Genomic DNA, 15217 nt, shown 5'->3' with positions numbered 1-15217 from the left:
CTTGCTTTAGGGCCATTCAGGGCTACCCTGCCTTAGCGTTTGGCCTGAGTTATAGCAAACATAAGATATATAAATGTGGTTACCAACAGGGTAACAAAGGGAGAACAGTTGTGTGCTGAGTCCGACAGCAAAAGTGATCAACTTTTGTAAATCTAGCAGAGATTCCACAGTCCCTAACAGAGCAAGGGTAGCCATGTCTCTCCACAAGTTACAAAACAAATGAGAACTTTTCAGACAAGCCTTAGTGGCCATATTACAGAGACCAATTGCACATTGAATTACATCAAAAGCATATGCTCATCGATCCTCAGGGTCAGTTAAGGAAGTTGATACACTCCATGGCCTGTTCAGGTGACCTGAATAACATCATGATGTTGTCATGAACCACTCTAAGTCATGCAGGAAGGAGCATAGATTATGAGATAGCTTTAGCCCTCAGCTGAGATAGAACAATGTTGAAGATCTCCATAGCTTTTGTGTCGCTGTAACATTCTTACCCTCCAGCAGCGGCTCCCGTGGCATCTCCGGCGGTGTTCGTACGCGTTGCGGAACTTCTGCGCTGCTGTCCTCCAGTGGCATGCCCAGCACCCCTGCGGCGGCGGATCAACGCGCGCACATGCGCAGTATGTCCAGACGGATGCGCGTGGGGTAGAGCAGACCTTATAGGCTGAGGAGGCGTGTCTGATGGGGTGTCAGCTGTGATGTCATCAGCTGACACCTTTTTGCAGGAGGTACTGTCAATTCTGGGGGTGTGCTTATGGTCTGGCTCCCCAGTATTTAAGGCCAGAGCATTCACTTGCTCACTGGCCTTGATACTAATCAGTTCGCTGGTTCTTGGCCCTTAGCTAGTGAGAGTTTGGAGAGCTACATTTCATATATTGCGCATCAGCACAATATATATGTACTCTAGTCAGTCAGTATTGTATTATTTTTATATTGTGTATTGTTCTGTGTATTGACCTTTGCCTGCCTGTTGACCTCATATCTGCCTAGCCCTTCTGTACTGCCATCTGATATCTGTGTATGACTCAGCCTGTCCCTGACTTTGCTACTGTTTGATCCTTCCAATATGACTGACATCTGACTTATGTGTATGACTCTGCCTGATTTTTGACTATGATTTTGCCTAGCCCTTCTGTACTTCAGTCATCTGCTAACGTGAACGACCTCGGCCTGTCTCTGACTATGCTTTTCCCACTAGTACTGTGATTTGCACTTGTTTCATTAGATCTCTTCACCTATCAGCTTGATAGTCGCCACTGTAAAGTCAAGGAATATATTAACCACTTGAGGACCGCGGTGTTAAACCCCCCTAGTGACCAGGACATTTTTTTACTAAAATGGCTACTGCAGATTCAAGGCCTAGCTGCAGGGTCGCACAACTCAGCACACACTTTAAGGCCTAGCTGCAGGGCCGCACAACTCTCCCCACCAACAGAGATTTCTGTTGGTGGGGTCTGATCGCTTCCCAGTTGTTTATTATTATTTTTTTATAAATATTTAATTTATAATTTTTTAAAATAAATTAGCCTTTTTTTAAAATTTATTTTAGATTGTCCCCTCCCTCCCTTCCCCCGCCAGCCAATCAGCGTGATCGGCTGTCATAAGCTTCAGCCTATGACAGCCGATCACTCCCCAGCCTATGGAGGGGACAACTGTGTCACATGGCTGTCCCCAGTGCAGTGCTGCCTTAGATCGCAGCGCTGTATTGGGTAATTAGACACCATCTAACAGTCTCCAAGTGGCAATCGTCACTGGGAGACTGAAGGAGAAGTGGAGCTCCGCCTTCCGAGTGGAGATGCGCGTGCATCAGCGTTCTCGCCAGTCGGAGTGGTCCTGAGCCTGCCACCGCGTCCATGTCGATCGGCGTGGAGCGGTCGGCAAGCAGTTAAATCCGCACTTTGAAAGCGTAGCTCATCCACTCATCCTGCCGCCTTCAGAATAATATCTTGATCCCTGTAATTCAGCAGGCAGAAAATGAACGTGCTTGCCAGGACTCATGAACGTGCTTGCCTGGACTCCGACAGGAGGTTTGTGCCCTGGAATTCTGTGGGCTCTTTCTACCACAAAGTGAAAAGAGAGAGGCCCACCTCTGTTAAGAGCTGCTGAATAAGTCTATTTGTAAATGTTATGGGGTTGTCTCCCTCCTTCCCCTCCAGGAGGCCAATAACCTGCAGATTATTGCACCTACCGTGTTTTCGCCTCTCACCTCAAGCTTGGAGATCCGGTGGACCATGTCAAATTCCTTGTTGTCATGTCTGTGGATTGTTTATTTTGCACCACTAACCGACTCCTCCAGCATAGTAACCCTAGACCGTATTTTGTCCATATCTTTCTGGACAATACCAATATCTATCTGGATTTTATCTTTGTTTGACATCAGTCTTGACGTCCATTGGCATCCATTGGGGTTATAGCTACCATGAGAGAAGCAGAGTCCGATGATGCAGGCAACATTTCTGTTTGTGTGCCTTTCGCTCTCGTGCCCAAGATGGCTGCCATTCCTGCCCTTGTAGCTTTCTTTCATTCCTACCTAGCATCACATATCTTTTTAATATATTTCATGCTGAAATAAACTAAATATTGATGTGCAGTGTCTTGCAGTGATAGATTCCTTTCTGATCAGATGTCGATCAGAGAGAAAGTCTGCCAGTGTATGACAGACTAAAGGTTAGTGCTGTAAAGTGACTGATAGACTAGTGTTAAGGCTGCCATACATCTGATGATTTTGTAGCTGATCACCCATCCGATTTGATAATTAATATTTAAAAAGATGAAAATCGGTACCGCAACAAGCATGCCTGCATGCCAACGTAGTCTATCAGATGGGTGACAGCAACAGCATGTAATATCCTGACTTACAAATGCAATGGAACCCCCAGACACTGTCCCCCTAAACATAGATTTTTGAAAAATTTTTGTTTTTATTTTTCCTAGATCTTAGCACAGAGAAAGCCTTTGTTAAAGTGAATGTTTACCTCTTTAAAAATAAAAAAGTCAGATACTCACCTAAGGGGAGGGAAGGCTCGGTCCTAATGAGCCTTCCCTCTCCTCTTCCAGTGCCCGGTCCCACGCAGGATCCCCCGTGGCAGTATTCGACCAGTTCGGGCAAATACTGACACTTCCGCAGCCGAAGGGAGCTTTCGGAAGCCTTCAGGAGCACTCGGGCTCCCGAAGACGGGCCGCTCCATACTACGCATGCGCGAGCGCCCTCTATGACGCACTCGCGCGTGCGTAGTATGGAGCGGCCCGTCTTCGGAAGCCCGAGTGCTTCCGAAGACCTCCGAAGTCCCTGCGGCGGCGGACGCGAACGGGGGAGCCAGCGCAGCACCGAGGGCACCGGGAGAGCAGAGGGAAGGCTCATTAGGACCGAGCCTTTCCTCTCCTTAGGTGAGTATCTGACTTTTTTATTTTTAGATTGGTAACCACTGGCTTTAAGCCAGACAACCAACACCAAAAAAGACTTTACTGACTTTAGTTTGCCAGCATATCTACATCAAAGATTTGTGATTATGACAATATTAAAAAGGGATTTGAAGTTCTTTCTGTCACATTCTTCTGTATGCATAATATGCCATTACATTTGTTTTCATGACATTTCTTCTGATGTTAAAGTACTGTATGCATCGGTAAAAGTTTTCACATAATACAAACTGACAAGCATAATACATACAATAGTACACAGTACATAATCAGCAGACAACGGCAAGTCAAGGGCAGAATGTAAAGATCTGAATCAGGTAATCAGGATAACAAAAAAGGCACAATTTGCAGTACCAAGGTTGTTTGGATATCAACAATTTACGGGTACCTAGTGACTGAATATTCCAACAACAATTTGTCAGTGGCAACATCCTTAGGGAAGGAGAAGTCCTTATAAAGGAAGTCCATGGATGTTGCATATTTAATCTTCACACTATTAAATACCAAGTGCTGGTGAAATGGTGTGACATTACAGTGGTCCAAACTCCTGATACCACCAGATGGAACAGATGAAATACACAGGCTTGTTCTTAGTCTTCAGGAAGCTGTGTGCTGGTGGAGGAGTGCAAGTCCACAGTTATCTGAGTCCATAATACCACCTGCAGGTAAAACAGGGAACATGAAGCCTTCTCAAAGAGGACCATCTTTTGGTTGATGGTGATAGTTAATTATAGCCCAGGCATATACTGCCACCAACAGGTGAAATGGGGTATTGCAAAATTTCTAACACCTACTTTCACCGAAAGCCTTTCTACTTCCTTTGCTTTAATTCATTTGTATGGTCTAAAAATGTAATTTGAATTGTATGTATTAAAATGATATATTAAACATTACATTTTATTTAATTTGATTATTTCCTAGACATAGCTGCTGAAATGCAGAGTGAGGTCCATTAGCCGTCTGCAGGGATGGATCTAGACCAAGTTGCGCCTGGGGCAAGGTCAGGTTTTGGCGCCTAAACTGCCATTCCCCATCCAAATTTTGCCGGCTTTTTAAGAATTCAACAAACTGCGCCTGGGACAAGAGACCTGCTTGCCCCCCCCCCCCCCCACACACACACACACACACTAGATCCGGCCCTGGCTGTCTGCCCCCAACAATCTAATATAATGACTAATTTGGCTCTATTGAAATTTAAACAGGATAGGCTTTGACTAGCTCCTAAACTGACACTAACCCGAACCTCTAACCATAGCGAATACTTACCATTCCATTGTCTTCAGCAGTGAATCCAAGCATCTTGGTGAAAGCAGAGTCAGTTAATGATAATAACTTAGCTAATAACTTAACTAAGTTTAACATCTAGGTTTGACATTTAAACAGCCAAGCTGTGGCTGTTGGCTACAGTACATAATTTGGACACCTATAATAATAGCACCAAGACCCAAATTACTCACTATAGCAAGTATACCAGGAACTCCATAGCTGAAATACTCAATTGGCTCTTTGATGAGTGATGTCTGAGCACTGTGCATCAATACCAAGTGCTTTGACATTATTTTGTATTAATAACAGATTGCATACATATAACCTATTGCTCACATGCAAGAAAAGCAAAACCAAAAATCCCATCTTTAACCACTTCACCACTGAGGGGGTTTACCCCCTGACCACCAGAGCAATTTTCACCTTTCAGCGCTCCTTCCATTCATTCGTCTATAACTTTATCATTACTTATCACAATTAAACGATCTATATCTTGTTTTTTCCACCACCAATTAGGCTTTCTTTAGGTGGGACATTATGCCAAGAATTATTTTATTCTAAATGTGTTTTAATGGGAAAATAGGAAAAATGTGGGAAAAAAATTAATTATTTTTCAGTTTTCGGCCATTATAGTTTTTAAATAATGCATGCTACTGTAATTAAAACCCATGAAATGTATTTTCCCTTTTGTCCCGGGTATAAAACCATTTAAATTATGTCCCTATCACAATGTTTGGCGCCAATATTTTATTTGGAAATAAAGGTGCATTTTTTTCAGTTTTGCGTCCATCCCTAATTACAAGCCCATAGTTTATAAAGTAACAGTGTTGTACCCTCCTGACATAAATATTTAAAAAGTTCAGTCCCTAAGGTAACTATTTATGTATTTTTTTTTATTGTACATTTAAAAAAAAATTTTTATTACAAAAAAAAAAAAAAGTGGGAGTGTGGGAGGTAATGAGTTAATTTTTTGTGTAAAAGTAATTTATTTGTATGTGAAAAATGTGTAGGGTGTAGTTTTACTATTTGGCCACAAGATGGCCACAGTAACTTTTTGCTTTAATGCGACCCCCAAGCGTCCTTCCGGAAGCTTGGAGGAAGTACTTGGAGGCTGGGTAAGTTTGTATCGTTTCACAATGATCGCGCTGCCCATCGGAGAGCAGCGGATCATTGCGGGGCTAAGATCAACGAACGGGAATGGATTTTCGGGCGAGCGGGCAGCGGCGTGTTTACTAGCGGCGGGCGGCGGGTTTACGAGCGGGAGCGCGGGCAGCGGCGGGAGTGCGCAAAGTACGGATTTCTCCGTCCCTGGGGGTTAAAGGATGGAAAAATGGACGGAGAAATCCGTACGGGCGGGGGTAAAGTGGTTAAAGTCATTTTGATAGCAAATATGGACTAGAGATGGACTAAAATGAAATAGGGCTCTAGGTAAGGCAGTATCTATGGCTCCTCTTTATGGGTGTTTTGGTAATCTAAGATAGGAGAAGTGTCAGAGAAAGTGGAAGTTGGGCCCGCTGACACCCACTGGGCCCCAGGCACCTGCCTAGGTTGCCTTGTGCATGATCCTGCTCTGCTGTTGTCCAGAAAAAGAAAAAACCTGATTTCAGCTGTGATTTCAGTTCTATGTTAAATGCTATGTAATGCACCCACAAAGTGAAGGAAAGAACAAGATAATTTTGAAATTGGTATGAAAAGGTTTAATTGTTCTAAATTGTCCTGAAATGCCCATTGCAGACACCATGCTGAAGGTTCATTAGATGAGGTGTAAGATTTTGAAACTGTAACGAGGTTGTAAAGGAATTAATGTTTAATGGGAATTCAAAAGTCTTCATTTTTATAGCCCCTTAATCTCCTTATCTCCAGATAGTCACTAGTTGTGCTTCCCCTGCTGATTCTCCATCATTCCCAGCCTCATTTCAATGCATTGCAAAGCCGAATTTTGTCAGTCTAACTAAAGAATGCAAAACAGAGCTTACAAAGCTGCATGCTGGGAGATCAGTCTTTTAAAATGTAAAATATAAAGGTTATTTTTAAATTAACCATATTAAAAGATTTCACTCACTAAAGGTGAAATAGAATACAGTCTTATTAGGTATCCAGGCTCATAAAACTGTGTGCTGGTGCCTGTTGTGCGCTCGCTGACACTTTAATCATGTCAGTTTAGGGAAAAGAATCGGTCCTTTATCTGCATCGTAGTTAGAGTAGCATTACTGAGGATTTTTTTAAATCATGTAATGTGTAAAACATTGGAACTAATGCAGCAGTCACAGCTTAGAAGGATAAGCTCTGTGTTCTGGTTCATGTCCTAAGACCCACTCATTTGCATTTTTTATTAAAATCTTTTGATACTGCTTCAGCAAGAAGGAACAAAAAACTTTAGGATGATTAGAGATGGCCCGAATCTCTGATTTTCGGTTCGCAAACTGGGTTCGCAAACTTCCGCAAAAGTTCAGTTTGCGCGAACTTTCGCAAACCGCAATAGACTTTAATGGGGAGGCGATCTTTGAAAACTAGAAACACATATGCTGGCCAGAAAAGTGATGGAAAAGATGTTTCAAGGGGTCTAACACCTGGAGGGGGGCATGGCGGAGTGAGATAAACGCCAAAAGTCCCGGGGAAAAATCTGGATTTGACGCAAGGCAGGGTTTTAAGGGCAGAAATCACATTGCATGCTAAATTGGAGGCCTAAAGTGCTTTAAAACATCTTGCATGTGTATACATCAATCAGGGAGTGTAATTAGAGTACTGCTTCACACTGACACACCGAACTCACTGTGTAACGCACCGCAAACAGCTGTTTGTGTTGTGACGGCCGTGCTGGACTGGTGAGCACCATGGCGAGATTGCTCTTCCTCAGTGATATCAGGTAATGTCTGACTACCTTATCAACTTTCGATGGTTCTTTCTCTACCATTGTTAAAGCGTACATCTATTTTTTTAAATACTGCCATTGTGAGTGACCACGGGTAATGGCCGGGGAATCAGGGTTCGATTTCAGTCCAGAGTGGGTGCCTAAGAAACGGCTACCACCACCACACATCAAAGGAAGGCAGCAGGCATGCTGTGGGCAAAGGAGCAGGAACGGCTACCACACATCCAAGGAAGGCAGCAGGCATGGCATGCACGTCCCGAGGTAGTGACCAAAAATAACAATACAGGAGGACTTTCGAGGCCCTGCTGTATTTGACACTAATCGACTTTACTACCTGTAACGAGAATCTGTTATGGAGGGCAAGTCTGCCATCCATTCAAGTGAAAGGTATGCACTGACTGCCAGGTATAATACAATGTGCAGTCACAGATGCAGTGAAAGGTATGCAGTGACTGCAAACAGCTGTTTGTGTAGTGACGGCCGTGCTGGATGGGGCTCACCATGACGAGAGTGCAGGTGATGGCGGCTTTCCAGCCCATATGGTCGCCGGGCTGAGGTAGCTGAATGACAGAACAGTGACTGTCCAGCTGATCAAATTTGGTCTTTCCACAATGAAGCAACGACCTTATTACCCCCCCCCCCCCCCCCGAGACACTCATATAGCCGGTGGTCATTGCTTCATTGTGATACGCAAGCCCTTTCACCGCGGCAAAGTAATGATCATGAAGGGGAATTGGCACATGTACATGCCTTTTGTTTTGTTGTTGCAGCTGCACTGCCAGAAAAATTAGGCAGGCATGTACACGCACCAGAAAAATTAGTATAGCGACCGCTGCTAGCAGCGGCCTTAAAAATTCAGGAATCCACCTGGAGTCCTGGACCCTGTAGGTGGTGGCAGAGAGGGAAGTCAAGCGGCCTGCAGGCAGAGGTGCTGTGTGGGGAGCGACTTAGTCTTGGGGCAAGCAGTCACACGGCGTGCAGGCAGAGATGCTGTGTGTGGGGACGGACTTAGTCTTCGGGCGGGCAGTAGGCCTTCGGGATCCATGCCTCATTCATTTTGATAAAGGAGAGGTGCTGAACACTTTTGTGACTTAGGCGACTTCTCTTCTCAGTGACAATGCCTTCAGCTGCACTGAAGGTCCTTTCTGATAGGACGCTTGAGGCAGGGCAAGACAGAAGTTGGATGGCAAATTGGGACAGCTCTGGCCACAGGTCAAGCCTGCACACCCAGTAGTCCAAGGATTCATCGCTGCTCACAGTGTCTACATCCACACTTAAGGCCAGGTAGTCGGCTACCTGCCGGTCCAGGCGTTGGTGGAGGGTGGATCCGGAAACGCTAAGGCAAGGCGTTGGAATAAAGAATGTCCACATGTCCAACATCCACACAATCTCCATAAGGAACTCGACCCTCTGCGGATTCTTATCCAACGATGATGTTTATTGAAGTGTTACAGCAAGTATACACAGCATATCACTACCAGCACCCTGGTAGTGATATGCTGTGTATACTTGCTGTAACACTTCAATAAACATCATCGTTGGATAAGAATCCGCAGAGAGTCGAGTTCCTTATGGAGATTGTGTGGATTGACTGGATTTGAGGAGGATTGGTGACCCTTCTTGCCATAGGAACTCCCCGTGATATTACCATTGCCTGAGGCCCGCAGACACCCCTGTGCATACTGTTCACATGTCCAACATCACCATGAGATCGCTGGGGCGTCTTGTCCTTGCCTGCGTGAATTACTGGCAATGGTACCTTTATTGCGTTGTGCTGTGACATCACCCTTAAACGCATTGTAAAGCATAGTTGCCAGCTTCTTCTGCAAGTGCTACATCCTTTCTGCCTTCAGGTGAGTTGGTAACATGTCCGCCACTTTGTGCCTATACTCAGGGTCTAGTATACTGAGGGTCTAGTAGCGTGGCCACCCAGTACGGCTCATTACCCTTGAGTTTTTTTATACGGGGGTCCCTCAACAGGCTGGACAGCATGAAAGACGCCATTTGCACAAAGTTGGATGCAGACGTACTATCCATCTCCTCTTGCTCTTCTTCAGTGACGTCAGGTAAGTCCTCCTCCATCCCCCAGCCACGAACAATACCACGGGAAAGTTGAGCAGCACAAGCCCCCTGCGACACCTGCTGCGGTTGAACTTCTGCCGCCTCCTCCTCCTCCTCCAAAGAAACACCTTCCTCATCATCCGAGTCTGACTCCTCTTCCCCACATGACTCTTCCTCCTCCTCCCCCCTCTGTGCTGCCGCAGGTGTTGAGGAAACATCTGGTTCTGATGCGAATTGATCCCACAACACTACCTCCTGTAACGGTTCCACTTCACGCTCCTCCACAGCTTGATCCACCACTCTACCCATGGCATGCTCCAGGAAGTAAGCGTACGGGATGAAGTCGCTGATGGTGCCTTCACTGCGACTCACCAGGTTGGTCACCTCCTCAAACGGCTGCATGCATTTTGCATCAGTGTCCGGATGTTGGGCCAGAACATCCCCATCTCCCCAGATTGTGTCCTTCTACTGAAATTGTAGAGGTACTGGGTGATGGCTTTCTCCTGTTCTAGCAGGTGAGAGAACATAAGGAGGGTCGAATTCCAGTGAGTCGGGCTATTGCAAATGAGGCGTCTCACAGCCAACTTGTTTCTCCGCTTAATCTCAGCAAAGTCTGCCATGGCCGTGTACGACCGCCTGAAATGCCCACACAACTTCCTGGCCTACTTCCAAACTTCCTCTAAGCCTGGGTACTTTGACACAAATCTTTGAATGACTAGATTCAGCACATGTGCCATGCAGGGTACATGTGTCAGCTTTCCCAAATTCAGAGCGGAAATGAGATTGCTGCTATTGTCACACACCACCTTGCCGATCTCCAGCTGGTGTGGGGTCAGCCACTGAGCCACCTATTTGTTAAGAGCAGCCAGGAGAGCTGGTCCAGTGTGACTCTCCACTTTGAGGCAAGAAATGTCTAAGGCGTGGCACCGTTGTACCTGGCATGCAGCATAGTCCCTGGGGAGCTGGGGCTGTGTAGCTGGAGAGGATATTGCAGCACCAGTAGAGTTGAACTGCCACTCAGCCAAGGAGGAGGAGGATGATGACAGCGAAGAGGATGTAGCAGGAGGAGAGGAGGTGACAGGAGACCTGCCTGCAAGCCATGGAGGTGTCACAAGTTGGTCCACTGCACAGCCACGTACTCCCTGCTTGCCATCGGTCACCAGGTTGACCCAATGGGCTGTGTAATTATGGCATTGCTCTGATCTGAGGCAGACACACTAAAAAATGTCCAAACCGCTAAGCCCCCCTGGGGTGATGGCACTATGGTGGCATCAGCAGCTGACGTTGAAGGGCATGTTGGCTGGCTGTAAATAGGTGGCGATACATGCCGCCAGACACTGCCACCAGCGGTTTCTGACGATGAGCTCCCCCTGCTTCTTTCAGGAACTCGTCTCCTCCTACTTCTCTCTGACTCCCCCTCTGAACTGTCCCTCTGTTCATCTCCTCTATTGGGAACATACGTTGGATCCGTATCATCATCATAATCATCCTGCCCAGCTTCGGTTGCATCAGACACCTCCAAAACTGCACCAACAGCAGGTACTTCATCATCCCCCTCCACACACGTTACGTCCATAGTGTCGCCTAATTCAGACATATGAGGAGGTGTAACTTGCTTAGCGCCTTCATCTGATTGTAACAATAATGGCTGTGCATCCGTGATTCCCCCCCCCCCCCCCAAATAACTCCTGCGAATGTAGCGGATTTGGTACTTGGAGTAGCGCTGGTGGCTGCGGAAGATGAGGTGTTCTGTGTTAAATTGTCAACCACGTCCTGACAATCTTGGGAGTTGATGGGACTTACCTTCTTCAGAGCACTGTACTTTGATCCAGGGCCGCACGAAATCACATCACCATGACCTCGCACAGACCTGCCGGGCGGCCTTCCTCTGGGTCTGCCTCTACCTCTGCCTCTACCTGTTTTGTCCATCTTGTCCATATCGGGGGGGGGGGGGGATGAAGTGAAAGGTATGCACTGACTTGAGTAATACAATGTGCAGTCACACAGGTGCAGTTAACAGGTATGCACGGAGTGGTATATCACACTGCATGCGCTCACGTAGGTGGGTGGGTACACTGAAGTGAACAACAGGTAGTAGTAGGTATATGCAGTGATGGGTATTACAATGTGCACCTGTCACACACAGACAGGTACCGGACAGGGACAGTGACACTGCGTGTGCTCACGTAGGTGGGTGGGTGCACTGTAGTGAACAACAGGTAGTAGTAGGTATATGCAGTGATGGATATTACAATGTGCACCTGTCACACACAGACAGGTACCGGACAGGCACAGTGACACTGCGTGTGCTCACGTAGGTGGGTGGGTGCACAGTGAACAACAGGTAGGTATATGCAGTGGGTATCATATGTGCACCTGTCACACACACAGGTAGTTGTCACTGAATGTGCTAGGCCTGGCAGTGGCACACAGTAGGAATTACCAAGGCTGTCTATGCAACACAAGTGTCAGTGGGACACACACAAAAATAAAATAGATCACAAGAACAAGATTAGCTCTCAAAAGAGCTGTTGAGGGGTGTTTTTTTTAGCAATAAGAATCAGCAAGGAGCAAGCTAAGAATCCTTCAAGAGCCTAACTAAGCTTTCCCTGTGAAAGTCTGCAGCAGCTATCTCTTTACTAATTACTGCAGGCACACGAGTGAGTGAAAAGCCTGATGCTGCCTGCCTTTTATAAGGGGGGTGGGGCTCCTGGACGGAGTGTAGCCTAATTGGCTACAATGTGCCTGCTGACTGTGATGTAGAGCGTCAAAGTTGACCCTCATGATGCACTATGGGGGCGAAACGAACTTCCGGAAAAGGTAACGGTTCTTTGCGTTCGCGAACCCCGGAAGTTCGACGGGAACCATTTGCCGGCGAACCGTTCGGGCCATCTCTACACTTAATTTAGTTACCCAACCCTGCTGATAGAATATTGATATATTGTGGTTACTGATATTCTACTATCCATTTTGCTTCTGCCCTTTTGTGGGTGTTTTCAGTACTTCTGCACCCTTCTCATTTCTGTTACTTGACCCTAACTTTTCCCCAATGTAAAATCCTTCTCCTTGCCAATCTCTAACATTCCACCCTAACATAAACCCTTTGTTAACACGGTAGCATAGTGCATAGCACTCTTACCTTGCTCCACTTTGGGTCACCAGTTTGAACCATAGCCAGGGCACTATCTGCACATAGTTTTTAAGTTCTCCCTGTGTCTGCGTGGGTTTCCTCTGGGCACTCTGGTTTCCTTTCACATCCCAAAAAGTTAATTGGCTTACCCTCTAAATTGGCCCCAGACTATGATGGACATGTAACAATGATAGGGATTAGATTGTGAGTTCCTTTGAAGGGAAAGTTAGTGACAAGATTATATATTGTCTAAAGTGTTGAGGAAGATGTGAGTGCTGTACAAATACTGAATAATTATAATAACAACTAACCATTACCTGTAAGGCAACATCAACCCCTTCTTGAATTAGACATAGGTGGGGGGTGTAGGTGGGTGGGTACTGTTAGGTGCTGTTACGGGAGAGGTAATATGAGAATTAGGTTAGGGTAAGCGATAGTAGAATACTGGTGACATATATTTCAGACCCTAAAATCCTGAAATAATCATACCGGTAGGGAGGTTAAGAACTGCTGCTCTCTTATCCTTATGCCATTAGAACCTTTTTTCTATAAATGGCAATAGATTTAGAGGGCATTGCACAGTAAATGTGGGTCTAGTGCTGGGAATACATGGTTCGTTTCTGCCGTGCGTTTCTGCTCTTGATCGTTTTTGCCGCTCGATTCAGCTCTCGATTCAGCTCTCGATTCTTATCTTTATCTCGTTTTTCTTAACTTTTTCTATTCACTTCTATTAGAAAATGAGCGGCCAAAGAATCAAAAGCTAGATCGGACATGTCGGAAATTATTTATCAAACCATCTTATCAGCTTAAAAACGAACCATGTATTCCCAGCATAATACATACATGTGTTCCCTTATAAAACATTCAGATGCAATTCTGCTCACAATTAGGTTTGAGACATAATACATAAATGGTAATGTAGAGACTAGTTAAGGGAAGTAAACCTTGTTATAGTGAACTGTCTTTTTATATAGTAAGATCCTCCAGCCCAAAAATATTAGTTGATTGTATTACTGTCTGTGTTACAGGTTGCTATGCACCTGAAAACTTGAGTGCAGAGGGATAATATTAGTATTTGTTGTCAAATCATTTACCTGGTGATGTCGATAATTCTATAGCAGCACCAAAACAAACAGCATTTCAGTGCATGTTCATGGTTTATAAAGAGGAAGGTAGAAAAAACATACCCTACCCATAAACATGCCCTACCTTGTAGTCTGAAAAATCCCATGTAAGCAATTCAAGTGCCAGACATATCCCATGTAACCAGTTTTGCATCTGGCCTTTGATTATGAGAGTGACACACAGAGCAATGGGTGATCACAAACAGTAATTTATTTTATAGCTCACTATGTATGTCTTAAAAGTTGTGGACACCCAAATGGCAATTTTTATTGAGCATACATTTTATACAATTTTCAGTGCTCCGTGTAAATTATTGAGTGTCCACTATTCTGCCTCCTCCAACCTGTGTAGCTAGCTGCACATTGCAGACTGCATTGCAGCTCTGAAGACGTTAACACCTGCACTAATGAAAAACATGGTGCATCCAATATTCACTTTGTTGTTGGACAGGCTGAGCTATTCATGTAGTCTCTGTAGATTAACAGAGGGTAAGGTATTTCAAATAACTTTTGAAAAATCCCCTGTGATGTTCAGATCTAAATTGAGGTAATTGCCTTATTGTTCAAGAACAGTGGAGTATTACTTTAAGGCAATCATCATCAATATAACTTCAAAATAATTCAACTCAGGGCACCACTGAGGTCTTCTTCAAACACATTTTCCTGACGTCTTTCTCCATACATTGTTGTTGGTTACACATATTGCTGCTGATAAAGTGTCTATCACTTCTAGACTCAGTGTACCAGGAAAGCAGTATGGTAGCTGACTTCTATCCGCAGGCAATGTAGGCTAAATTGCTAATTATGATATCTACAGGGAGTATGTTCTCTGATTTGATATTGAATTTAGTTAATGATTTCCCACATGACTTGCTGAGTTTTCACAATTGACTTCATTCTTCTTTGCTAGACAAAAGCTAACAAACTCAACATTTCAAGTCCTCTATAATGCAGAGATATTGAGCTACATATATAACCTATTGGGAGCCTTCGTCATCGTGAAGTTGTGTCACCATCGTAGCTTTAAAATGCAATTTTAAGACACCACACAACTATATTTGGTGTCCCGCTGTAATATCTTACTATAATTTGCAGTAACATAGAATCAACCATAGGACATCAAGGATACTCTATTAGGACAGGATACTTGCACACTCTCTGCAGTAGCTAGTGGGTAAGATTCTAGCATTCTTAAGTGCTTCCCTACATCCACAGTAAGTGCGAACGTACCAGCATTTATTTGCTGAGTCTTCAGCAATTCCTCCTACCACACAAATGGTCAGTTATGCTTAAAGCAAACCCGAACTGAAAAATACAGTGGCTTGCATAAGTATTCGGCCC

This window comes from Hyperolius riggenbachi, chromosome 1 (assembly GCF_040937935.1).
Source record: "Hyperolius riggenbachi isolate aHypRig1 chromosome 1, aHypRig1.pri, whole genome shotgun sequence".
NCBI lineage: Eukaryota > Metazoa > Chordata > Amphibia > Anura > Hyperoliidae > Hyperolius > Hyperolius riggenbachi.
This window is presented reverse-complemented; position numbering follows the sequence as displayed.